We start from the raw sequence: 26,061 nt of genomic DNA on the forward strand, positions 1-26,061 counted from the left end.
TGAAGAGTCTGGTCAGATCCTGTCTACAGTATTGCATTCAAATTTGGACACCTATCTCTGGAAGGGATTCACCAAAATGTTGCTGGCTTTAAAGGGTTGAATTATGAGGACAGATTGCATAAAATTGGCTTGTATTCCCTTGTCTTTAGAATGTTGAGGGCTGATCTAATTGAAGTGTTTAAAATGACAAAGGGTTTTGATAAAGTAGATAGAGATAAACAAACTGGCCTAGAGTTTCTTGCTGGAAGCCAAAGGAAAAGATCAAGGAATTTTAAGTGCAAATTACACTGAGCAGAAATCAAATTTTCATAATCTTTAATGCTGACTCAAAAACATCATACTGGAAGCTGACTCTGCCCAAAAACGGGCCACACTGCAATCTCGAAATAATGAGGTGGCAAATTTCCACTGATTGTACCCATTTGCGGCTCTTCCAGGAAAGCTGTTAATTTACTAAGAAACTGACTAGTGTACACTAGCGAAATTGGTCAATGGTTCAGTATAATTTTTTTAAAGTAATTTTCAGTAATTAAAAATCAAGTTACTTACAGGTGGTGGCTTCATAAAAATGCTTATTTTGTGATAAACCCATTTTCAGCAGCATTAATAAACCTGCATCAAGTGACCATTCTTAAATATATTAAGGGATATTTTTAATGCAAAAATAAATGATTATGTTCGATTACACTGCCTGATTGCACTGGTTCATGGAAGATTTTACCTTTGCGATTGTGTAAAGGGGTTTGAGTGGGAACTGAAGCATAAATTCACTTTGGAAAATGAGTGTAATTTCCAGTGCAATTTGTACCTGGACTGCTGATAACATTCAAAGCAGAAACTCTACCCCAAACTATTTCCTCCTGTGGGCAATTCAGAACAAGAAGACATGGTTGTCCTCCATAGAACTAGACCATTCAGAAGTGAAATCCAGAAACACTTTTTCACACAAAGAGTAGTGGAAATCTGGAACTCTCTCCTCCAAAAGGTCATGGATGCTGGGGGTCAATTGTTAGGCAAGTGTTTCAAGGAATATGGAACTCTGGTGGTCGGTTATGTTGATTAACTGGCGATGGGCTTGTCTTTTCTTCTCGGTCATTATGGCTACAGATGTTCCCTGTGGACTTCCAGGGTATCTTCACTTGTGTTACTGGACTCTTGTGACTCTCTGCAAACAGTACTTTCCACTGGCACCTCTGGTTCCTCCTCAGCACCTTCCCATCTGCAACGATCTACATGCTGTCATTCAGTGACATCATCCAAAGACATGACATCAGGTTCCACATGTACACTGACACACCCAGAGTCACCTCTCTTGACCCCTGCACTGCCTCTGTTGTCAGCCTGTTTGTCCGACATCCAATCCTGGATGAGACACAATTTCATCCAATTAAACACTGGTAGGACCAAAGTCATTGTCTATAGGCTCTACCACAAACTCCATTCCATTACCACCTAATTTCATTCTCTTTCCTGGCCACTGTCTCGGTTGAACCAGACCGTTCACAATCTTGCTATCCTATTTGACCCTAATCTGAACTTCTGACCCTATCAGAAAGACCACATACATCCACCTTCATAACATCCCCCATCCCTCCACCTACCTCAGCCTATCTGCATCTGTTCTTTTGTTACCTCCAGACTACACTGTTCCAATACTCCCTGGGTTGGCATCCCATCCTTCACCCTCTATAAACTTGAACTCATTCAAATCTCTGCTGCCCATATCCTAACCCAAGACCCATCATTATTTCAGTACTTGTTTACCTATACTAACTCCTAGCTCACCCAACATCCCAATTTTTAAATTTTCATTCACATGTTTAATTCCCTCATGGCCTCACTCCACCCTATCTTTGGAACCTTCTGTAGTCCTCCAAGCTTCTTGAAAAGTCTGCATTCCTCCAACTCTGTCTTCTTATTAACCACATCCCATCCCTTTGCCCAATCATTGGCAGCTGTGCCTGCACCCGTCTCAGCACTAAATTCTGGAGTTCCATCCCCAAACTCCCCCATCCCTCCTTTAGGACACTTCATAAAACTTACCTCTGAGCAAGCTTTTATTCACTCTTCGTAATATGAGAGTAGTAATGGGTCTCATAAGTCGGCTTCACTGTGAATTGGCACCAGTCCAATTTTTGTAAACTAGTATTGATCCCAATGTGAGACAGACTTTGTTTTTTTAAAATGAAAATGAGTGCAATTACACACCATTAGAGGCAATCACCTGCAGTAAAAGTGCCTCATCATTAACTTTTAAGCATAAAGACATTTAAAACATCTACTATGACCTTTATAAAACATTTTATTGACTTATAATCTTGTTCTGTGTGGCTGCAGGGTTTTGATTTAAATTGCGTTAACAGTTGCAATTTTTTTTTACCTTATTTCATTTTTTGCAAGCACTTAGTATAAGAACCACTTAGCCGAGATAAAATCACTGCAGCTTGAAATTGCAAATACTATTTTAGTTTTTAAAACCCACTTACCATCAACCGACAGAAAGGTCGTCTTCTGTTTACCTTTAGGACACTTCATAAAACTTACTTCTACCAAGCTTTTATTCACTCTTCGTAATATGAGAGTAGTAATGGGTCTCATATTGTACTTTTTTGACCATCAAACGCTTTTTGGTTGGACTGTTTTCTGTAAAATGACTGTATACAACAAATGTTAAATAATAAAGAACCCTTTCACATTACAGACATTCTTGTAATAAGTCCATCTTTTGTCTGGTGCCTGAAGTCAATCCCTGTTCTGCACTACAGCAATACCAGGGTAACAACTATTAACCATTTGCTGATCAATGGACATTTGTTGTAAGAACAAGTTTGTGACATTCCTTAGCTCTGTGGCTGTGTAAATGTATTTTGCAAGAGATTAGAAAAAACATTACATTGAATTGAACAAATGTTCCAATGCATCAAATCCTATCAAAGTCTTAGGACATCCAGATAAAGTTCATGAGAGATCTGGATTTAACCCCAATTCTTGAGATTAATGCACTGAATTATTACAACACTCTGTACCTAGAGACTTTCACAGAAGGCAAGTGTCATTTGGGTTCAGGTGATGTCTGACGAGATGTCCCAAAGGACAGCTATGTGTCAGTGTGCTGTACAGCTCATTACCTAAGACATGGGTTTATGCCACACAATTCTATTTTTAGCCGTGCTGTCAAGAAGGTCCTGAGAAAAGGCCAGGGATTTTGCCACAAGCAGAAATGAAAAGATGGAGAGTGAACCCTCCTGCTGTGTATTGTCCATCTGCTGCAGCCAACAGAGTGACATTAAATTGTCTGCCTATTCTCTCAGCCAGATATGGTTTGTGGCAGAAGGCAAACAAAGGTGGAAAGGGGAGAAATATGTGAAACCAACAAAAAATGAAGGTCAGTTGTTACATCCATTTGCCTTTTAAGAAACCTTTTTAGAGAACTTTAAAAATGATATACTTTGACTAAAATCAGTGCCTAAAAGGGGAAGAGTTAGACACTTAAGAATTAACACATTTTTGAATACCTATTCAAACATCTAGTCATGCCATTTATTGTAAATGAGTTCTTAAAGAAATAAAAGACAGACTTCCACTTATATCAAACCTGAACACATCTCAGAATTCGTTTGAGACTTTTTTGAGGAAGTGGCTTCCCAAATGGATGTTGGGCACCACTAGTGTTCCTAGATTCCTCAAAAGCCTTTTTAAAAAAAAAAGTTTTGAGAATGACTACTACACAGCTTAAGGCAGAAGGTATACCAGGCAAAACATGGGGATGGGAATAATAGATTGACTGAAAGGGAGGAAGGAGTGGATACTCCCTGGGGAGGTGGGAGTGGGGGGGGGTGGCGGTGGGGGAGTGCGGTAAGTGGAGTGTCACTGGGATCGATTTGCACTGAGCAGAGTCATTACTAGTACTTAACTGATATCACAAATTATGTCTGATTATAAGCAGCTTTATTGATTCATGACGTCAGTGGATGTGGATTTTGAGATGTCTGATGAAGGTAGGTTCTGTACAACATGATGCTTTCTCAACTGCCTCTAACCAGGAGCCGTCTGCAATGGAAATGAGAGGGAACTGACACAGTGGCAAGTATATTATTCCCTTTAGGGTAAAAACGCCATTATTTTTAGTGGCTCTATTAACACATTTGCCTGAGATTCCTGTGTGAAATGTCGAATCCACACAACTTCAGGCAGTGTGTATTTCTAAAAGGAAGCTTTGTGATCTTAGTGTGGACACCAAAACTGGCAGCTTAATTCCACAGAGTCATCCAACAATTCTAAAGGTAATGGAAATGAATGAATCCCAGATTGTTTTGCCCCAATGAGCTTCCGACCATATATCCGTGTCATCACTGAGACTGTCTATTTCCACCTCCGTAACATTGCCTGACTCCTCCCCGTCCCAGCTCATCTGCTCCTGAAATCATCATCCATGCCCATGTTACCTCTAGACTTGACTATTCCACGTCACTCCTGGCTGTTCTCCTGCACTCTGGCCTCCGTAAACTTGAGGCATTCAAAACTGTACTACCTGTGTCCTTACTCATGTTAGGTCCTGTTCATTCATTAGCTCTGTGCTTGGTGACCGATATTGGATTTCTATTAAGCAACGTCTCAATCTCCTCTAGCCCCATCATCCTCAGATATCTGCAGTCCTCTAATTCTGGCCTCTTAAATATCCCTGATTTTACCTTCTGCACCATTGGCGGCCATGCCTTCAGCTGTCAAGTCCCTAAGCTTTGGAATTCCCTTCCTAAACATCTCTGCCTCTTTCCTCCTTTTGAGACACTTCTTAAAGCTTTGACCTATTCCTTGACCAATCAGACTCAAGCTGCCTGGTTGAAGTTTCAAACAAAGCTTGGCAGTTAACTATCAGTTACCATAAACTGGTACATTCTCCATAGCAAAGCCTCTACCAATCGGAGTCCACTTGCCAACCAATCAGCACCCTCTTATCATAGTCATAGAGTCGAATAGCATAGAAACAGGCCCTTCGGCCCACCGCATCTATGCCGACCATAATGTCTATCTATACTAATCCCACCTGCCTGCATTAATTCCATATCCCTCTATGCCTTTCTCATTCAAGTACCTGTCCAGATGCCTCTTAAATGTTGCTACTATTCCTGCCTCCACCACCTCCTCTGGCAGCTCATTCCAGATACCCACTTTTCTTTGTATGAAAAATTTACCCCTTTGATCTCCTTTAAACCTCCTCCCTCTCACCTTAAATCTATGTCCTCTAGTTTTAGTCACCCCTACCATGGGAAACAGACTCTGGCTATCTACCCTATCTATGCCTCTCATAATTTTATATACCTCTATCATGTCCCCTCTCAGCTTCCTTCGCTCCAGGGAAAACAGACCCAGCCTATCCAATCTCTCTTTATAACTCAAGCCCTCCAAACCTGGCAACATCCTTGTGAATCTTTTATGCACCCTTTCTAGCTTAATCACATATTTCCTGTAGTGCGGCGACCAGAACTGCACACAGTACTCCAAATGCAGCCTAACCAACGTTATGTACAACTGTAACATGACGTCCCAATTCTTGTACTCAATGCCTCGACCAATGAAGGCAAGCATGCCATAGACCTTCTTCACCACCCTGTCTACCTGTGTTGCCATTTTCAGGGAACTATGTACTTGCACCCCAAGGTCTCTCTGCTCAACAACACTCCCCAGGGCCCTGCCATTCACTGTATATGTCCTGCTCTGGTTTAACTTCCCAAAATGCATCACTTTGCACTTGTCTGCGTTAAATTCCATTTGCCAATCCCTTGCCCACTTTCCCAGTTGATCTATATCCTGTTGAAACCTTAGACAACTTTCTTCACTGTCCACTATACCATCAATTTTGGTGTCATCTGCAAACTTACTAATCATGTCCCCTACATTCACATCCAAGTCATTAATATATATGACAAACAACAGAGGGCCCAGCACCGATCCCTGTGGCACACCACTGGTCACCGGCCAATATGGAAAAACAACCCTTCACTACCACCCTCTGCCTCCTATCACCAAGCCAATTTTGTATCCAATTTGCTAGCTCACCCTGGATCCCATGTGTTCAAAACTTCTGGACCAGCCTACCATGCGGGACCTTGTCAAAGGCCGTGCTAAAGTCCATGTAGACAACGTCCATTGCCCTGCCCTCGTCAATCCTCTTAGTCACCTCCTCAAAAAACTCAATCAAATTCGTGAGACATGATTTCCCATACACAAAGCCATGCTGACTATCCCTAATCAGACCATGCCTTTCCAACTGCATATAAATCCTGTCTCTCAGAATCCCTTCCAATAACTTTCCCACCACTGATGTAAGGCTCACCAGCCTGCAGTTCCCTGGCTTATCCCTGCTGCCCTTCTTAAATAAAGGCACAACGTTAGCTATCCTCCAGTCTTCCGGTACCTCACCCATGGCTAACGATGATACCAAAATCTCTGCCGGGGCCCCAGCAATCTCCTCCCTTGCTTCCCATAGCATCCTAGGATATACCTGGTCAGGCCCAGTGGATTTATCCACCTTAATGCGCTTCAAAACCTCCAACAGCTCCTCCTTTGTAATATTGATATGCTCCAAGATATCGCTGTTCCCTCCCTTGAACTCACTAGCTTCCATGACCTCCACGGTAAATACAGACGACAAATATTCATTTAAGACCTCACCCATTTCCCGTGGCTCCACACATAGATTGCCACACTGATCCTTAAGGGGACCTACTCCCTCCCTAGCTACCCTTTTACTCTTAATATACTTAGAATCTTTTAGGATTCTCCTTTATCTTATCTGCCAGGGAAATATCACGGCCCCTTTTCACCCTCCTAATTTCCTTAAGTGTACTGCTACATCCTCTATACTCCTCGAGGGACTTGCTTGATCCCAGCTGCCTATACCTGACATATGCCTCCTTCTTTGTCCTGACCAGACCCTCAATATCCCTCGTCAACCAAGGTTCCCTAAACTTGCCAGCCTTGCCCTTCCATCTAAAAGGAACATGCCAGCCCTGAACTCTTCCTATCTCACTTTTAAAAGCCTCCCACTTGCCAGACGTCCCTTTACCTGTAAACAGCCTCTCCCATTCAACTTTTGAGAGTTCCTGTCTGATGCCATCGAAATTAGCTTTCCCCCAATTTAGGACTTCAACCTGAGGACCAGTCCTATCCTTTACCATAACTATCTTGAAGCTAAGTGCTCCCCCACTGACACATTAACCACCTGCCCAGCCTCATTTCCTAAGAGGAGGTCGAGTGTAGCCCCTTCTCTAGTAGGGCCATCCACATACTGCTTCAGAAAACTATCCTGGACACACTTAACAAATTCCTCCCCATCTGATCCCTTCACACTAAGGCAGTCCCAGTCAAGTTAAAATCACCTACTATTACAACCCTATAATTCCTACACCTATCTGTGAATTCCCTACATATATGCTCCTCCAATTCCCTCTGACTATTGGGGGGCCTATAGTATAATCCCATCAAAGTGATCACCCCTTTCTTATTTTTAAGTTCTACCCATTTGGCCTCGCTGGACATTTCCCCCGGGATATCCTCTCTAAGTACTGACGTGATGTCCTCCCTAATCAATAGTGCAACTCCCCCTCCTCTCTTACCTCCACTTCTGTCACGCCGGAAGGATTGGTACCCCGGAACATTGAGCTGCCAGTCCTGCCCATCCCTCAACCACGTTTCCGTAATAGCTATAATATCACAATCCCATGTACCGATCCATGCTCTGAGTTCATCTGCCTTACCTGTAAGGCTTCTTGCGTTAAAGTAAATGCAGTTTAGCCTTCCAGACCTTCCACACTCCCTGTCCTGCCCCTGCCCGGCCTGCCTACTGGACATGCTTGCTTTAATCTCTACATTTGCCTCAACTATCTCATCAGAGAGACTACTACTTTGGGTACCACCACCCTGCCAGACTATTTTAAACTCTTCCGAGTAGTACTGGCAAACCTCCCCGCAAGGATATTGGTCCCCTTCCAGTTCAGATGCAACCCGTCCTTCTTGTATTGGTCACCTCTCCACCAGAAGAGATCCCAATGATCCATACATCTTCTCATACAGTATAAATTTGTTGCTTTCCCTTATATTGGTAATATTGCGAATTGTCCTGATAAGTACAAGACAAAATGTCTCTGTTTTCAGCAATACAAAACCTCTTGCAATCTGTTTTTATATTGCTGCCTTGTTAAAAGGAACTTAGTGCATGAATAAGCAACCCGGCAACAGGAAGAGGGGATGCCCGATGAGGGATAACCGCACTCCTCCCCCCTACCCTTGCGCTGACCCTCTGTACCCTGTGAGACTCCACTCCGTGAGACCCTTTCTGCCCTGACTTACCTGAGGTCTGGCTCCAGCGACTCCCTTTGGGACAGTCACCTCCAGCAGCAGCTGCTGGCGTTTGATTGGCTGGCAGCTCTCCAAGGGCGGGACTTCTGGCAACAGGCTCCTAGATCCTGGGGAAGACCCACCGTTGTCCATTTAAATGCCTGATTGGCACTAAATTCGGCGAGCTTTCTGGAAAAGAGGCAATGCGGGGATCTCGGCGTTGGTTTCTCTGGATGTCGAGACCCCTGCCGTCAGGATAAAACTCCGCCCATTAACTCTGCTCCTCTCTCTACAGATGCTGCCAGACCTGCTGTGTATTTCTAGCACTTTCTGTTTTTATTTCGGATTTCCAGCGTCCGCAGTATTTTGCTTTTAATTTCCAATAAGGAAGGTTTATTGACAAGCCCCACTGAGTTCTGTGTAACCTCGTCAAGGCCTTGTTTACACAGACATCTCCTTTTAACTGCACAATGTCTTTTGTTGCTTCTTGATAACACCATTTGATGTTGCTACTTTTCAACAGCCCAACAGGTTTTGATGTTAAAATAAGTTTTTCCTCCAAGAACACTGTTCTTATTTAACGTCCAGCTTGAAAACTGTCTCCAGAAAAATAAAGTTTCTTCCTTACAATACTTCGACCTGATTAATTAGCACTAGGTACTCTCCCAGTGGAGAGAAGTTGGAAATTGTCAGTTTATATCCTTCCTCCAATCACTTTCTCTCTCCTACACCTACTTCCAAGGTGACATTTTCTTTCTAGTTGACAGAATTAGTCTGAGAGATTTGTTTGGAACCCTGTTAACCTGGTTGGTTTGTAAATGCTCAACTTTTCCACTGGTCTAATATAGCATAAGCCATAATTTGGAAAATTCTCTCGTACACATTATCAAATTTCTTTGTGGAGTTGAATTTTGGTACTGACCAAGGAGATATGTGTCAGTGCAGGACAGAGTTCTCTTTTTCTTCCCTTGATAGGTAGAGGATGATTTTCCCCAGGGATTTTCCCAATCGTCCACCTCAAATTTGATGGAAGAAGCGTGAAAGCCACAATAATGCCATTTATGCTGAAGTTACACTGGACAATCAGCAGAGCTCTGGCATCAAGTCTCTGCATAACGCACTGCTTGGTGTGACATAGATATAGGACAGATGTTAGAGGTAGTTTCTTTACTCAGAGTAGTAGGGGCGTGGAACGCCCTGCCTGCAACAGTAGTAGACTCGCCAACTTTAAGGGCATTTAAGTGGTCATTGGATAGACATATGGATGAAAATGGAATAGTGTAGGTCAGATGGTTTCACAGGTCAGCGCAACATCGAGGGCCGAAGGGCCTGTACTGCGCTGTAATGTTCTAATTTTCTCTAAAAAATACCAAAGACATGTAAAGCTCCCTTCATTCTGTCACAGTCAGGTACATGAATCCCACAACAATATCTCATACAATACCAGTGAGATTTCAACTTTTTACTTACAGAATGTAATGATTTTATACGAGAAGAAAACTTTTTTGTGTTTTTATTTTAGGAATTTAAAAAAAAATTATAATACAGTCTAAGGTTTTGAAAATTCTAAGAGGTGGGGGAACGCTAATTTATTTGTTGCAGCAATTCTTTATGAAGCAGAGAATGACGTTCACATTACTAATCAAAATGTTTGCCATGGCACATACGCTATTTGCACCAGTGCTAATGTGTATTTGCGTCTGTTGCTTAGCAGATGTTGCACAGGCAGAGATGGTGCTTTCACATCCCTCACAGTGATAATGATGGGGAGATAGCATTTGTGGCATGCAGGAGGGACAGCCATTATGAAATAGAACAGGTTGCATCTCTTTGTAGCAACCTATCCAACTATCCTCTCTGCTGCTTTCAAACTGAATAAAAGCTGCCATGAGTGAAATTCAACAACTGAAATGTGTTTTTAAACAAATGCGTATAGTTCCGTATCCACTGTCACTGCAGTCCGGGATAGAAACTTAGTTCTGTGTTCAATGTTTCACCAAAGAAAGTTTAATGTTGAGATTTCTTTACTGTTTCTTGAGAACAGCAAACAGAACAAAGGGATTATACTATTGCACAATCTTTACACTAAAATATATTAAAATTCATGGCAGCAATGTTCTTTTGCTTTGCATTTCAACAGAGTTTTTTTTTAAAGTTAATCTTATGGAAATGTGTGGTTTGCATCCACCCAAATATAGCATCAAGAATGGAATGAGAAAAGATGGTTTGGCCCATTAAGCCTCCGGGCTGGATTTTATGCCAGGCGGACGGGAGCTGGCCACTGACCTAAAACTCGGTGGTGAACCCGCTTCTGCCCGGCCCGGGGATCTGACCCGCATTTTCGGGTCCCTGGGCTATAAATGTTGCAAGGCGGGTCGTTCACCCGCTTCAGAGAGGAAGTCCCGCCTCATTGAGCTGCTGGCCAATCATCAGGCCGGCAGCTCTTACTCCCAGCAGCGCCACCGCAAACGGTGGCCACTGCCAGGACTGCAGCCCAGCCGAGGACATGGAGCCAGGAGTCCAGGTAAGATAGAGTTGCCTTGCTGGGCTAATAGGTTATGCCCCGGTGAAGCAAGGATGGTCGTTTGGGGGAAAGGAGGATGTGTCTTGGGTCCTGGGGGTGCTTGGGGAAACGGGGGCAGCCCTCAATCGGGCACCCTGTGCTCATTTGTCCGGCCGCCCTTCCACTGGTGCGCTGAGAGGCTGCCAGGTTTCACTGGGTGGCCTTTCACGTCTCCTGTTCGCCCGTTTCTCGCACCCACCCCACCGACCCACGTAAAGTGGGCGGAGGCGGGAGCAGGTCGGGAACGCCTCCCAGAGTCTCCCGCTCAATTTTACCCCACCGCCCCCGCTACAATCCGGATTCTAGCACCCAATTTCTGTTATGACCAGGTGAGCAATGTGTCTAGGGGGTTGCTTGCTGTCTTCACCTGGTCTTATTGTAATAGGGTTAATTTGAAACACTGTGTTTTGAGCTCTTTTTGTGAATCCGTGTTCACAGTTTCCAATTATCAGGCAAATAACTGAGCACAAACAGGCTTTCTTTGGTGTAAAACAGAAAGATGCAATTTATTCACCCTTAAACTTAACTCTAATATAGTTGACGCCTACGGATTTACGACACACTCAAGCGAGCATGCACACACAATATAAACATGCTAAGTAGGGACAGAAAAGAGTAGAAGAGATAAGTAGAACAGATTGAAGCAATATCTTGTTACTGTTTTTTGAGCTCACTCCAGTCCTTGATTGTAGTTATATTCTTGCATTTTCTCGGGGCCCAGTAATTGTCTTAAAACTTTGTTCACATGGCAAACCTTTTTCTCTTTAAGCTTCACGTGTCTTCAATGGTTTCAGTTCCCTGAGAGATAGGCAGGCAGGAGGTGTTCTTAGTTCCAGGAGAGCACATGGCATTCTGCCTGGCAATTCCTTTGTCTGGGAGTTCCAATTCAAAAAGCTCCCAGGGTGCTCAGCAGTTTAGTCATGTGACTAGTTCCTTATATGGAACAGTCTCTTCACATCCCTTGTTGGAGGCTTGAATTTCTCTGCCCCAGCCAGCTAGCCATGTGATTAAAACTAGTCTGACCACTTCTGTGTATTGGAGAGCCACTGCAGAGTCTCCATTGTTTCAACATGGTCTGTTACCATGGAAATGTCTTTCCAGTCAGAGATTGCAATTTTTAAAGTTTTAATGTTCATGTGGCGAAATAATGTGTGCCTCAGTCTTGGCAGGTAGGGGTTTGCCTGATAACATGTTTTTCATTAAAAGGAAAGAAAGAAGTAAAGACATATTTACTAATTCTCTCATTCACACTTAAAGGTTTGCTGAAATCTGGGGCAGATAATATGGGCTCATTTACTAGGATGGCTTTCAATTTTGTAACAGCCTCCTGGCATGCCTCTGTCCATATCACCTTTGCTTTTGTTTTTCGTGCATTGGTTAGTGGGGCGGCTAGGATGCTAAAGTTTGGGACAAACTTTCAGTAATCAATACAGAGCCATCTGGATGCATCCGGCTTTGGAACCAGTACAGTAAGAGAGCTCCAATTGCTTTGGCTAGGCTCAATTATATCATTATCCAGCATGTACTGGATTTCCCGCCGAACCAGCCAATAGGGGTTTTGTTTGACTGGTGGTGTGACTCCCACATCCACGTCATGGACTGTGGGGTGGTATGACCTGACTGATCTTTACAGATTTCCTTAGATTTTCCCAGCAGGGTGGACACGTCCTCCTGCTGCTTTTGGGTTAGATGTGCCAGCTGGGTGGTTAAGTCTGCCAAGACTTCCGCGTTTGCCAGTCTGGTAGCCCAGGGTTCAACTGGGGTCTTCTCCTCCTCAACTGACTCCTCCAGACTGCCCTCAGATATTTCCACCTTCTAGCAAACACCCACTGGTCGACTGGGCTTTTGGCTGCAATATTTCTGAAGCATGTTAATGTGGCATAACCGATGCTTTTTCCTCCTGTCAGGGGTGTGGATCAGGTAACTAACTGTGCTGACCTATTTGGCCGCTTGATACGGGCCACTGAATTTGGCTCGGAAAGGGTCAGTGGGTAGGGGTAGTAGCACTAGGACCTGGTTTCCTGGTTGAAGGGCCTGTGCCTGGGCATGCCTGTCTGCTTGTTGTTTCATGATTTGCTGAGAGGTTTTTAAATGCTCTTTGGCCACCGCACAGGCATTGAAGAGATGTTCCCAAAAGGTGGAAACATACTCCCACATGGAAGTGTCCCCCTGGTGTTCCAGGAATTTCTCTTTCAGGAGTTCCATGGGGCCCCGCACCTCATGCCCATAAATTAATTCAAAGGGGCTGAAGCCAGTGGACTCATTTGGGAAATCCCTAGTGGAACCATAAACCCTTGTCCCAGTCATGTGGATACTCAGAGCAGTGGATCCTAATCATGGATTTCAGGATCAACGAACAGTACAGCACAGGAACAGGCCATTCGGCCCTCCAAGCCTGTGCCGATCTTGATGCCTGCCTAAACTAAAACCTTCTGCACTTCCGGGGACCGGATCCCTCTATTCCCATCCTATTCATGTATTTATCAAGATGTCTCTTAAACGTCGCTATCGTATCTGCTTCCACCACCTCCCCCGGCAGCAAGTTCCAGGCACTCACCACCCTCTGTGTAAAGAACTTGCCTCGCACATCCCCTCTAAACTTTGCCCCTCGCACCTTAAACCTATGTCCCCGAGTAACTGACTCTTCCACCCTGGGAAAAAGCTTCTGACTATCCACTCTGTCCATGCCGCTCATAACTTTGTAAACCTCTATCATGTCGCCCCTCCACCTCCGTCGTTCCAGTGAAAACAATCCGAGTTTTTCCAACCTCTCCTCAGAGCTAATGCCCTCCAGACCAGGCAACATCCTGGTAAACTTCCTCTGTACCCTCTCCAAATCCTCCACTTCCTTCTGGTAGTGTGGCGACCAGAATTGCACGCAATATTCTAAGTGTGGCCAAACTAAGGTTTTGTACAGCTGCAGCATAACTTGTCAATTTTTATACTGTATGCCCCGACCGATGAAGGCAAGCATGCCGTATGCCTTCTTGACTACCTTATCCACCTGTGTTGCCACTTTCAGTGACCTGTGGGCCTGTATGCCCAGATCTCTCTGCCTGTCAATACTCCTAAGGGTTCTGCCATTAACTGTATACTTCCCACATGCATTAGACCTTCCAAAATGCATTACCTCACATTTGTCCGGATTAAATTCCATCTGCCATTTCTCCGCCCAAGTCTCCAACCGATCTATATCCTGCTGTATGCTCTGACAATCCTCATCACTGTCCGCAACTCCACCAACCTTTGTGTCGTCTGCAAACTTACGAATCAGACCAGCTACATTTTCCTCCAAATCATTTATATATACTACAAAGAGCAAAGGTCCCAGCACTGATCCCTGCGGAAAACCACTAGTCACATCCCTCCATTCAGAAAAGCACCCTTCCACTGCTACCCTCTGTCTTCTATGACACAGCCAGTTCTGTAGCCATCTTGCCAGCTCACCTCTGATCCCGTGTGACTTCACCTTTTGTACCAGTCTGCCATGAGGGACCTTGTCAAAGGCTTTACTGAAGTCCATATAGATAACATCCACTGCCCTTCCTTCATCAATCATCTTCATCACTTCCTCAAAAAACTCAATCAAATTAGTGAGACACGACCTCCCCTTCACAAAACCATGCTGCCGATCGCTAATAAGTTTGTTTGTTTCCAAATGGGAGTAAATCCTGTCCCGAAGAATCCTCTCTGATAATTTCCCTACCACTGACGTAAAGCTCACCGGCCTATAATTTCCTGGATTATCCTTGCTACCATTCTTAAACAAAGGCACAACATTGGCTATTCTCCAGTCCTCTGGGACCTCACCTGTATCCAATGAGGATACAAAGATTTCTGTCAAGGCCCCAGCAATTTCTTCTCTTGCCTCCCTCAGTATTCTGGGGTAGATCCCATCAGGCCCTGGGGACTTATCTACCTTAATGCTTTGCAAGACCTCCTCCTTTTTGATAATGAGGTGACTGAGACTATCTACACTCCCTTCCCTAGGCTCATCATCCACCAAGTCCTTCTCCTTGGTGAATACTGATGCAAAGTACTCATTTAGCACCTCACCCATTTCCTCTGGCTCCACACATAGATTCCCTTCTCTGTCCTTGAGTGGGCAAACCCTTTCCCTGGTTACCCTCTTGCGCTTTATATACGTATAAAAAGCCGTGGGATTTTCCTTAATCCTGTTTGCCAATGACTTTTCATGACCCCTTTTAGCCCTCCTAACTCCTGACTTAAGTTCCTTCCTCCTGTCTTTATATTCCTCAAGGGATTCATCTGTTCCTAGCCTTCCAGCCCTTACGAATGCTTCCTTTTTCTTTGACTAGGCTCACAATGTCCCGCGTTATCCAAGCTTCCTGAAACTTGCCAAACTTATCCTTCTTCCTCACAGGAACATGCTGGTCATGGATTCTAATGAACTGACGTTTGAAAGACTCCCACATGTCAGATGTTGATTTACCCTCAAACAGCCGCCCCCAATCTAAATTCTACAGTTCCTGCCTAATATTGTTATAATTAGCCTTCCTCCAATTTAGCACCTTCACCCGAGGACGACTCTTATCCTCATCCACAAGTACCTTAAAACTTATGGAATTATGGTCACTGTTCCCGAAATACTCCCCGACTGAAACTTCGACCACCTGGCCAGGCTCATTCCCCAACACCTGGTCCAGTACTGCCCCATCCCTAGTTGGACTCTCTACATACTGTTTCAAGAAGCCTTCCTGGATGCTCCTCACAAATTCTGCCCCATCCAAGCTCCTAGCACTAAGTGAGTCCCAGTCGATATTGGGGAAGTTAAAATCACCCACCACTACAACCCTGTTACCTTTACATCTTTCCAAAATCTGTCTACATATCTGCTCCTCTACCTCCCGCTGGCTGTTGGGAGGCCTGTAGTAAACCCCCAACATCCTGACTGCACCCTTCCTATTCCATAGCTCCACCCATATTGCCTCGCTGCATTAACCTTCCGGGGTGTCCTCCCGCAGTACAGCTGTGATATTCTCCTTAACCAGTAACGCAACTCCCCCACCCCTTTTACATCCCCCTGTATCCCGCCTGAAGCTTCTAAAGCCTGGAACATTTAGCTGCCAATGCTGTCCTTCCCTCAACGAAGACTCTGTAATAGCAACAACATCATAGTTCCAAGTACTAATCCAAGCTCAAAGTTCATCTGCCTTACCTGTTATACTTCTCGCATTGAAACAGATGCACTTCAGACCACCAGTCCCGCTGTGCTCCGCAACATCTCCCTGCCTGCTCTTCCTCTTAGTCTTACTGGCCTTATTTACAAGTTCCCCCTCATTTATTTCACTTGCTGTCCTACTGCTCTGGTTCCCACCCCCCTGCCACACTAGTTTAAACCCTCCCGAGTGATGCTAGCAAACCTCGCAGCCAGGATATTTGTGCCCCTCCAGCTTAGATGCAACCCGTCCTCCTTGTACAGGTACCACCTGTCCCTGAAGAGATATCAATGGTCCAGATATCTGAAACCCTCCCTTCTACACCAGCTGTTCAGCTGCACTATCTTCCTATTTCTAGCCTCACTGGCACGTGGCACAGGGAGTAATCCAGAGATTACATGCCTAGAGTTCCTGTCTTTTAACTTTCTACCTAACTCCCTAAACTCCCCCTGCAGAACCTCGTCACTCTTCCTGCCTATGTCGTTGGTACCGATGTGTACCACAACCTCTGGCTGTTCACCCTCCCCCTTCAGAATGCCCCCTGTCCGTTCAGAGCCATCCTTGACCCTGGCACCAGGGAGGCAACATACCATCCTGGAGTCTCTTTCACGTCCACAGAAGCGCCTATCTGTGCCCCTGACTATAGAGTCCCCTATAACTATTGCTCTTCTATGCTTTGTCCCTCCCTGCTGAACAACAGTGCCAGCCGTGGTGCCACTGCTCTGGCTGCTGTTGTTTTCCCCTGATAGGTCATCCCCCACAACAGTATCCAAAACGGTATACTTGTTAGAGAGGGGGATAGCCACAGGGGATTCCTGCACTGACTGCCTGCCCCTTCTAGCGGTCACCCATCTATCTGCCTGCACCTTGGGTGTAACCACTTCTCTAAAACTGTCTAGGAAGCTTTCCGCCACCTGCATGCTCCTAAGTGCATCCAGTTGCTGCTCCAACTGATCCATGCGGTCAGTGATGAGCTGCAACTGGGTACACTTCCTGCAGATGTAGTCGTCCGGAACGCTGGAAGCATCACGGACCTCCCACATCTCACAGGTGAAGCACTTCACCCCTCTAACTGACATTTTTAGCACTAATTAATAAATTAATTTAAAATAAATAAATACTTATTAAATCCTTACTAAATTGGTCTCCCAAGAGGTCTCCACTTCTGCATTACCACCCCATCTCACACATTGTAACACTCAGGGATTGGGGTGGCCTCTGCCTCAGAGCAAGCAGTCGGTGCTATGCACTTTATTTCAGGATCTGCCTGCTGGGCATTAATTAGGGAGGTTCGGCTGAGCACCTCCTCCCCTTCAGACAGGTCCTTTGAAGAAAGTTTCAGCCTAGCAGGCCTCTGGTCATCCAGCTGGGGCATTGATTCCCTCTCAACTAATCTGGCCTGTCTGCCTTTGGACCGAGGCACTCCGCAATTGGGGAAGCTCCTTGGTACTTCCTCCTGTAGTTGTTCGGTTTCCCTGTTTTCGCTGGCCTGGTCTAGGATTATAGGGGCTGCTATTATCTTGCTACCAGCCAAGTCATTTCCCGTATGAAGTCTATCCCTGCTACTGGTAACTCTGGGACAATTCCTACTGTTACGGGGCCCGAGACTAAGTCGCACTGGAGGTGAACCTGATGGAGGGGGACAGACAGGTAACTTCCTCCCACTCTGCTGATCGGGGCCTTGGCTTTCGTGGAGGTTTTGGAAGGAAGGCTTAGGCTGTTTTCTAACATTAAGGACTGAGTGGCCCCTGTATCCCTGAGCAGTACAATGGACTTGCTCACCTCCTGGGAAGGGTAGGAGGACATGGTTCCGGTGAGGACAAAACTCTGGTAACTCTTGGAGATTTAGTTCAGTCCGACAATGCATAGGGTAATACCCTCAGAGGGTCTAGGCTCTGCAGTGAAGGCCTCTGCTGGTCCTACTATGCTCTCTACTAGGGTATCCTCCTTGGGACCGGCCTTGTGGAGACCTATTCGACCCATTGGGTTTCCTTTCAGCCTCCAGCATTCGGGCCTAGAGTGACCCACTTTGTCACAGTGGGAGCACACAGGTCTTTGTGGATTTGGAATGGACTCTTCGCACCCTCGTTTGTACTCCTTTTCCGGGTATGGCTCCCTTTCTATTCCACTCTCCCCTCTTATCCTGGCACTGATTTTGGGGGTGGTTTTGAAAGGGTCTGCTTGAGTTGCCAGGCCTATGTGTGAGGTCATAGCTATCGGCAGTAACTGCGGCCTTTCTAGCTGTGCAGACTCTCTGCTCCGCTAAGCGCATTCTCAGATTGGGGGTGTCGGCAATTTTTGAATTCCTCCAGCAATAATAGTGATGAGGATTGTCAGAGGATACAGCAGGATATAGATCGGTTGGAGACTTGGGCGGAGAAATGGCAGATGGAGTTTAATCCGGACAGATGTGAGGTAATGCATTTTGGAAGGTCTAATGCAGGTGGGAAGTATACAGTAAATGGCAGAACCCTTAGGAGTATTGCCAGGCAGAGAGATCTGGGCATACAGGTCCACAGGTCACAAAGTGGCATCGCAGGTGGATAAGGTAGTCAAGAAGGCATACGGCATGCTTGCCTTCATCGGTCGGGGCATGGAGCATAAAAATGGGCAAGTCATGTTGCAGCTGTACAGAACCTTAGTTAGGCCACACTTAGAATATTGCGTGCAATTCTGGTCGCCACACTACCAGAAGGACGTGGAGGCTTTGGAGAGGGTACAGAGGAGGTTTACCAGGATGTTGCCTGGTCTGGAGGGCATTAGCTATGAGGAGAGGTTGGAAAAACACGGATTGTTTTCACTGGAAAGACGGAGGTGGAGGGGTGACATGATAGAGGTTTACAAAGTTATGAGCGGCATGGACAGAGTGGATAGTCAGAAGCTTTTTCCCAGGGTGGAAGAGTCAGTCACTAGGGGACATAGGTTTAAGGTGAGAGGGGCAAAGTTTAGAGGGGATGTGCGAGGCAAGTTCTTTACACAGAGGGTGGTGAGTACCTGGAACTTGCTGCCGGGGGAGGTGGTGGAAGCAGATACGATAGCGACGTTTAAGAGACATCTTGACAAATACATGAATAGGAAGGGAATAGAGGGATATGGGCCCCAGAAGTGCAGAAGGTTTTAGTTTACGCAGGCATCAAGATCGGCGCAGGCTTGGAGGGCCGAATGGCCTGTTCCTGTGCTGTACTGTTCTTTGTGTTCATTCCTGAATTGCTGGTGATTTGCCTCTGGGTCCAAATGGTAACTAGCACACATTTCAAGGTCAGCATCGAATAGACTCTTGAGCCTTCCCTGTTAACTGACCCTGAATCATGAGGGTCCACATTTGTTGCGGCCATCGTATCTATCCTGCTACCTTCTCAAAAGTGGCAAAAAATGATTCCACCTCACTCTTCAAATTTTGGTCTGGACTTTGCATACCTAAGAGACTCAAAGCCTGATTTTGGGTTAGGGAGATTTGGGCAGTTACCAGGTGAAGAGAGATTTTCCCTCGCAGCCTCCAACTGTCTCACCTCTCTCTCTGTGCTTGAGCCTTCAGCTCCATTTCCAATTTTGTTTTAGCTGGAAAACCCTGTCTCTCTCTTTCTCCTAAAACTCCAGTTGCGTCCTGAATTTTTCCAGTTCCATTCTGGCCATGGGAGTTTGGTCAGTTTCAGGAGTTAATCCCTCATCTCCCTGTTCCAGAATGGGACTGTGTCCTAAGTGCTCAGCCAGCACTTTTAGGACCTCAGTTTTTTTCACCTTGTTGGGAAGTTTCGCTTGTATCTCCCTGTCTGCAGCTTTTTACTGCTCTGTACTCAGGTTTGCCAGTTTGTCAGCAATTACATCAACTTACTCCAAAAACATCTTTGAATCACAATGTGCAATTTTCTAATGTTAGAGTAAGAGAGTTTTCCTGCGGTCCATTATTTGTTTTAACAATCTTTTCGGCTATCAGATTTTCCCCTCTTGGCTTCCAATCAGTTTATTTTAATTTCTGATTCAGCTCGTTTCTTATTATTTAGTCTTATTCTCACGAGTTGATCATGGATTTGAGCACCAAATTTCTGTTACAAACAGGTAGTTGGTTTTTAAAACAAATTTCAACAACCTGTCTATAAGATTGTGGTTTAAATTTTTCCATTTAAAAAAACCCTGATGGTGTTAACCCTGACTTTTAAAGGTCCGTGACAACACTGTTGTTAAAGTTAAAACAAAGAAGTAGTGTTTATTAACACACACTCTGAAACTCTGGAGGGGTTAACTTCGCAACGCATGCTCACAAACATACAAGGAAAGATAAAGGAGTCAAAAGGGCAAGGACATTTGCCAAGTAGAAAAATTGCTTAATTACAAACTGATGGGGTTTCAATTTGAAACTAGTGTCTATTTTTGAGCTAACATAAAGTCCAAAGCTGGAATTAACCGACTGGAAATGCCGAGTGGAGTGGGAGTCATAGGAAATCTCTTCTCTTAAACTTTCGTCTTATTATCAGAGATAATCTAAGGCAGCTTAGTTTCTGATTTCACTCTTTTCGACGAGAGAGAAACTGGCAGAGAGCAGAGAGATTTTCTTGCTGCTTTGCAGACTGTGGCTTCTTTCCTTCTTCTTGCAGGCAGGTCCCGGAGATAGTGAGATGCAGCTTCAAGGCAGCTGTTTCTTTTTGTATGAGTTGTTCTCTGACTGAAACTGGTTCAAAACCGAACAGGCTAAAAAGAGTGGCTTCTGGGTCATGTGACTAGACCCCTTCAAATAACTGCCCCACCTCCTGTTGAAGTAATTTTCTCCCCTCCATTTTAAACAAGTTGAACACAAAAGTAAAGCAACTTGCGGCACAGTGGCGCAGTGGTTAGCACCGCAGCCTCACAGCTCCAGCGACCCGGGTTCAATTCCGGGTACTGCCTGTGTGGAGTTTGCAAGTTCTCCCTGTGTCTGCGTGGGTTTCCTCCGGGTGCTCCGGTTTCCTCCCACATGCCAAAGACTTGCAGGTTGATAGGTAAATTGGCCATTAGAAATTGCCCCTAGTATAGGTAGGTGGTAGGGAAAAATATAGGGACAGACGGGGATCTGGTAGCAATATGGGATTAGTGTAGGATTAGTATAAAAATGGGTGGTTGATGGTCGGCACAGACTCGGTGGGCTGAAGGGCCTGTTTCAGTGCTGTATCTCTAAACTAAACTTGACATGCTGTGTATAATGACAGCTGACAGTAACACCCAAGTACATGAAAATACTTACAATTTGCAGTTGATTTTCATCCATTCATGACATTATCTTACAACTGCTAATTGCATTTCTAACCAAATATTGGTGGAGTTATTTTTGTTAATGCGTTATTAAAGCAGCATGAACTGCTTCTGATGAATTTATTCCAGGTATCCACTATTGGGTGGGGTGGAAGATAATTCCTTCCAATTTGAAGTCTTGCTTGGTGTTTTACTAACTGTGTGCCCATAATCTACTGTGAACACAGGACAAGTGGAGTTAAAACTGCTAGTATCTGCATGATCCATTCCTCTCGATCCTTTCGCTAAAAATGTTGGGTAAAACTATTCTGATGATTTAGAACCATAAGCCCTGGATTCACCAGTCCCTGAACATCTGTAACACAACTGAAAAGTCTAACTGCTCAGTGTGAACAATGGGAAAATGTTTGTTGTTTCATAAATTTCTCATTCTTTTCTGCCAGTTTTTCCTCTGTTTCATTCTAATTCAACCATCTTAAATGTGTGTCCTATTACCCAAGTAAAAATGTTAATCTAAAACTGCTGAATTGGGCCATTGATTTTCCTGTGGATTTAAGAGAAAACTTTGATTTGGACCACAGGAGTTGTAATGTTGAGACACTGATGATAATGCAGAATGAATAAGGCTTTTACAGTGAAGTGTTACACCAAATTAAATCATTTTATGGCCACTGTGGAATCTTCCTCATTAAGACGAAATCTGTAGCTGTCTTCTTCTTTGGGCCTCCTTATCTCGAGAGACAATGGATACGCGCCTGGAGGTGGTCAGTGGTTTGTGAAGCAGCGCCTGGAGTGGCTATAAAGGCTAATTCTAGAGTGACAGGCTCTTCCACAGGTGCTGCAGAGAAATTTGTTTGTCGGGGCTGTTGCACAGTTGGCTCTCCCCTTACGCCTCTGTCTTTTTTCCTGCCAACTACTCAGTCTCTTCGACTCGCCACATTTTAGCCCTGTCTTTATGGCTGCCCGCTGGCAACTGACTCCCACGACTTGTGATCAATGTCACAGGATTTCATGTCGCGTTTGCAGACGTCTTTAAAGCGGAGACGTGGACGGCCGGTGGGTCTGATACCAGTGGCGAGCTCGCTGTACAATGTGTCCTTGGGGATCCTGCCATCTTCCATGCGGCTCACATGGCCAAGCCATCTCAAGCGCCGCTGACTCAGTAGTGTGTACAAGCTGGGGATGTTGGCCGCCTCGAGGACTTCTGTGTTGGAGATACGGTCCTGCCACCTGATGCCAAGTATTCTCCGGAGGCAGCGAAGATGGAATGAATTGAAACGTCGCTCTTGGCTGGCATACGTTGTCCAGGCCTCGCTGCCATAGAGCAAGGTACTGAGGACGCGGGCCTGATACACTCGGACTTTTTTGTTCCGTGTCAGTGCACCATTTTCCAACACTCTCTTGGCCAGTCTGGACATAGCAGTGGAAGCCTTACCCATTCACTTGTTGATTTCTGCATCTAGAGACAGGTTACTGGTGATAGTTGAGCCGAGGTAGGTGAACTCTTGAACCACTTCCAGAGTGTGGTCGCCAATGTTGATGGATGGAGCATTTCTGACGTCCCTTCAAAAAAAGAGAAGTGGGTGTCAGATTACTCCTTTATTTGTGGTGCTGTAAATTATAACTTGTCATGTCCTACTGGTTGGTTAAGTAAATCGTTTGTGTACTTTCACTTGTCTGTCTCTCCGTTCAATTGCTTAGTGCTAAATCCTGCAGGACTTTTAGTTTATTCTCAGGGTCACTATTAAATCTCAACAAGACAAAGTAAATCTCTGTGGGTGCTGTTAAATTAGCCTTTGAGTATGCCGTAGGGCTTTGTAATTGGATGGCTTTAAGTGATGCTTTTGAGCTGTCAGTAGCAGGCCATATAGAATGATTAGAAAATGTTTGCATATATGTAGTCTTTGCAGTTTTGAAAAGTGAGTAGAAGAAAATGATGAGAGTAAATTCCTGGTAACTTTGTATAATCAAGATGCATTAAAATGTCCAAATTCTGAACTCCTTACAATCTTGTTCTTTTTTCAGAATCTCACCTCATCACAACTGGTTTTCTCTTGTTCTTTTTACTCTTATGAACCCTGGTGCTGTCCTGCACTATAGCCCTTCAACCTGGTTTCTCAGTAAATAGAAACACGTTTTCAGGTAGTTTTGAGCCATAGTCCTTGTATTGTGACTTTACAGAGTTTACAGGGATATTGTACAGCATCGGCAGTGAAAGAAATGTTGGCCTTCTTTAATCTGTTTTTAGTTGCTTGGAAAGGGTGGTGGAAACAGACTTGATCATTTTTAAAAGGAAATTAGGTACATGTTTGAAAAGGAAAAATTTTTAGGGTTGTGGAGAATTGTGAGGGAGTGGAACTAATTAGATAACTCTTTCAAAGAACCAGCACAAGCTCAATGTGCCAAATGGCCTCCTTCTGTGCTTTAAGATTCTACAATTATCAACTTGATAGTTGCAGCAGCTTCGCACTATCCTGATTTTACTGTCAGAGAATGACGAGAGCAACTCAAGAAAATGTCATTCTTTGATTTTTGAATCTGGAGTCTAACTCGACACATTTATCTGATTTATTTGAACACATGCAACATACATGAATTTCAGGAAAAAGCATTTAGAAAAATGTGCAACGTGAATACTGACTAAGTAAAAATGCAAAGTCAAATCTCAGATTAGAAAAAAACTAATTAAACCATCAGCATAAGTGGTTTAGGACTCTGAATAAGCTGAAATAAAAACAGAAAATACTGGAAACCCTCAGCAGGTCTGGCAGCAGCTGTGGAGGGAGAATGGGTGGAACCTTACAGTCTTTGAAAAACTTATGCAGTCGGGAACAAATGCAGGTCACGACCCCGCTGCAGTCGGCAGGCCACACAGCATCACAATCCTATGGGAGGCGGCCAATTAAGAGAACCCCAATGCTTTTGCCATCCAATTGAGGAGGTGGGAGGCCTAAACAGAGGGCCCGAAGCTCTGGATGGCCTGCAGCCCCACCAGGAGAGGTTACTAGACCCCTCAAAATGGAAGTACTCTCTGCAGCAATCTAAAAATTTAAAGTTCAATCAGGGCCACAGCTGTCAGCCGATGGGTGTGAAGGGGGAATCCCCCTCCATGGGATGGCTTGCAGCTGCAGACATGGCCATCGCACCCAGCAGATCTGAGATGGGGTGATTGAGAGGAAGCATTGATGGCTGCTCCCTCCAGTTACCTGCCGGGCTTGGACCTCATCAAGGGGCTCATCCACTGTCGGGAAGATGCTGATGGTGCCTTCAATGTTCCCCCAATTGGCCCTTTAATTAGCCTAATTGGCTGCCGGGTGAGTAGCCTCATCTCCAGCAAGATTGCTTGGAAGCGGGAAAGTGTCAGGTAGTCAATGCGACACACTAATTCCCATGTTTTCTCCCAGTCCCGCCTCCTAACTCACCTCCACGGGGCCGAAAAGATTCTGCCCAACTTTTTGATGGTCTTTTATGTGAACTGGCAGATGTTAGAGATGTAAAAGCAAAATACTGTGGATGGTGGAAATCTGAAATAAAAACAGAAAGTGCTGGAAATACTCAGCAGGTCTGGCAGCATCTGTAGAGAGAGAAGCAGAGTTAACGTTTCAGGTCAGTGACCTTTCATCAGAACTGATAAATTTCAACCCAAAAATAATTTGAATTATATGGACAGAATGCTCTCCACTGCCTGAAGTAATTAATTGTGCAAAATTATAGGATAATTAGAATGGGGGACTTCAATTATCCAAACATAGACTGGGATAGTAGTAGTCTAGAGGGCAATAAGGGGCAAGAGTTCCTAGAGTGTGTTCAGGAGAATTTTCGACAGCAGTATGTTTCTATTCCAATGAGAAAGGAGGCACAGCGGACCTGGTTCTTGGGAATGAGGTGGGCCAAGTGGATCAAGTATCAGTAGGAGAGCATTTAGGGGATAGTGATTATTGTATCATAAGGTTTAGGCTGACTATGGAAAAGGACAAATAACAATCCAGAGTAAAAATAATTAACTGGGGGAAGGCCAACTTCAATGGGGTAAGAATGGAGCTGGGGTGAATAAATTGGAGTCAACGGTTGGCAGGAAAAACAGTCACTGAACAACGGGCTACCTTCAAAGAAGAGATAGTTTGGGCACAGTCAAGGTATGTTCCCTTAAAGGGGAAAGGTAGGGTAAACAAATCCAGAGCTCCCTGGATGACAAAAGAGGTAGAGATTAAGAAAAAGAAGAAAAAGTGTGTTTATGACAGATGCCAGGTAGAAATTACCTGAGAACCAGGCTGAATATCGAAGGTCCAGAGGGGAAGTGTTGGGACCCTTGCTTTTCCTGATATATATTAATGATCTAGACCTTAGTGTACAGGGCACCATTTCAAAGATTGCAGATGATACGAAACTTAGAAGCATTGTGAACTGTGAGGAGGATAGTGTAGAACTCCATGTCAAGTGACAAAGTTGATTGATGAGGGAAGGGCTGTAGATGTCATATACATGGACTTCAGTAAGGCATATGATAAGGTTCCCCATGGTAGGTTGATGGCGAAAGTGAAGTCGCATGGGGTCCAGGGTGTACTAGCTAGATGGATAAAGAACTGGCTGGGCAACAGGAGACAGAGAGTAGCAGTGGAAGGGAGTTTCTCAAAATGGAGACGTGTGACCAGTGGTGTTCCACAGGGATCCGTGCTGGGACCACTGTTGTTTGTGATATACATAAATGATTTGGAGGAAAGTATAGGTGGTCTGATTAGCAAGTTTGCAGACGACACT

Source organism: Heterodontus francisci, chromosome 27 (genome assembly GCF_036365525.1).
Source record: "Heterodontus francisci isolate sHetFra1 chromosome 27, sHetFra1.hap1, whole genome shotgun sequence".
NCBI lineage: Eukaryota > Metazoa > Chordata > Chondrichthyes > Heterodontiformes > Heterodontidae > Heterodontus > Heterodontus francisci.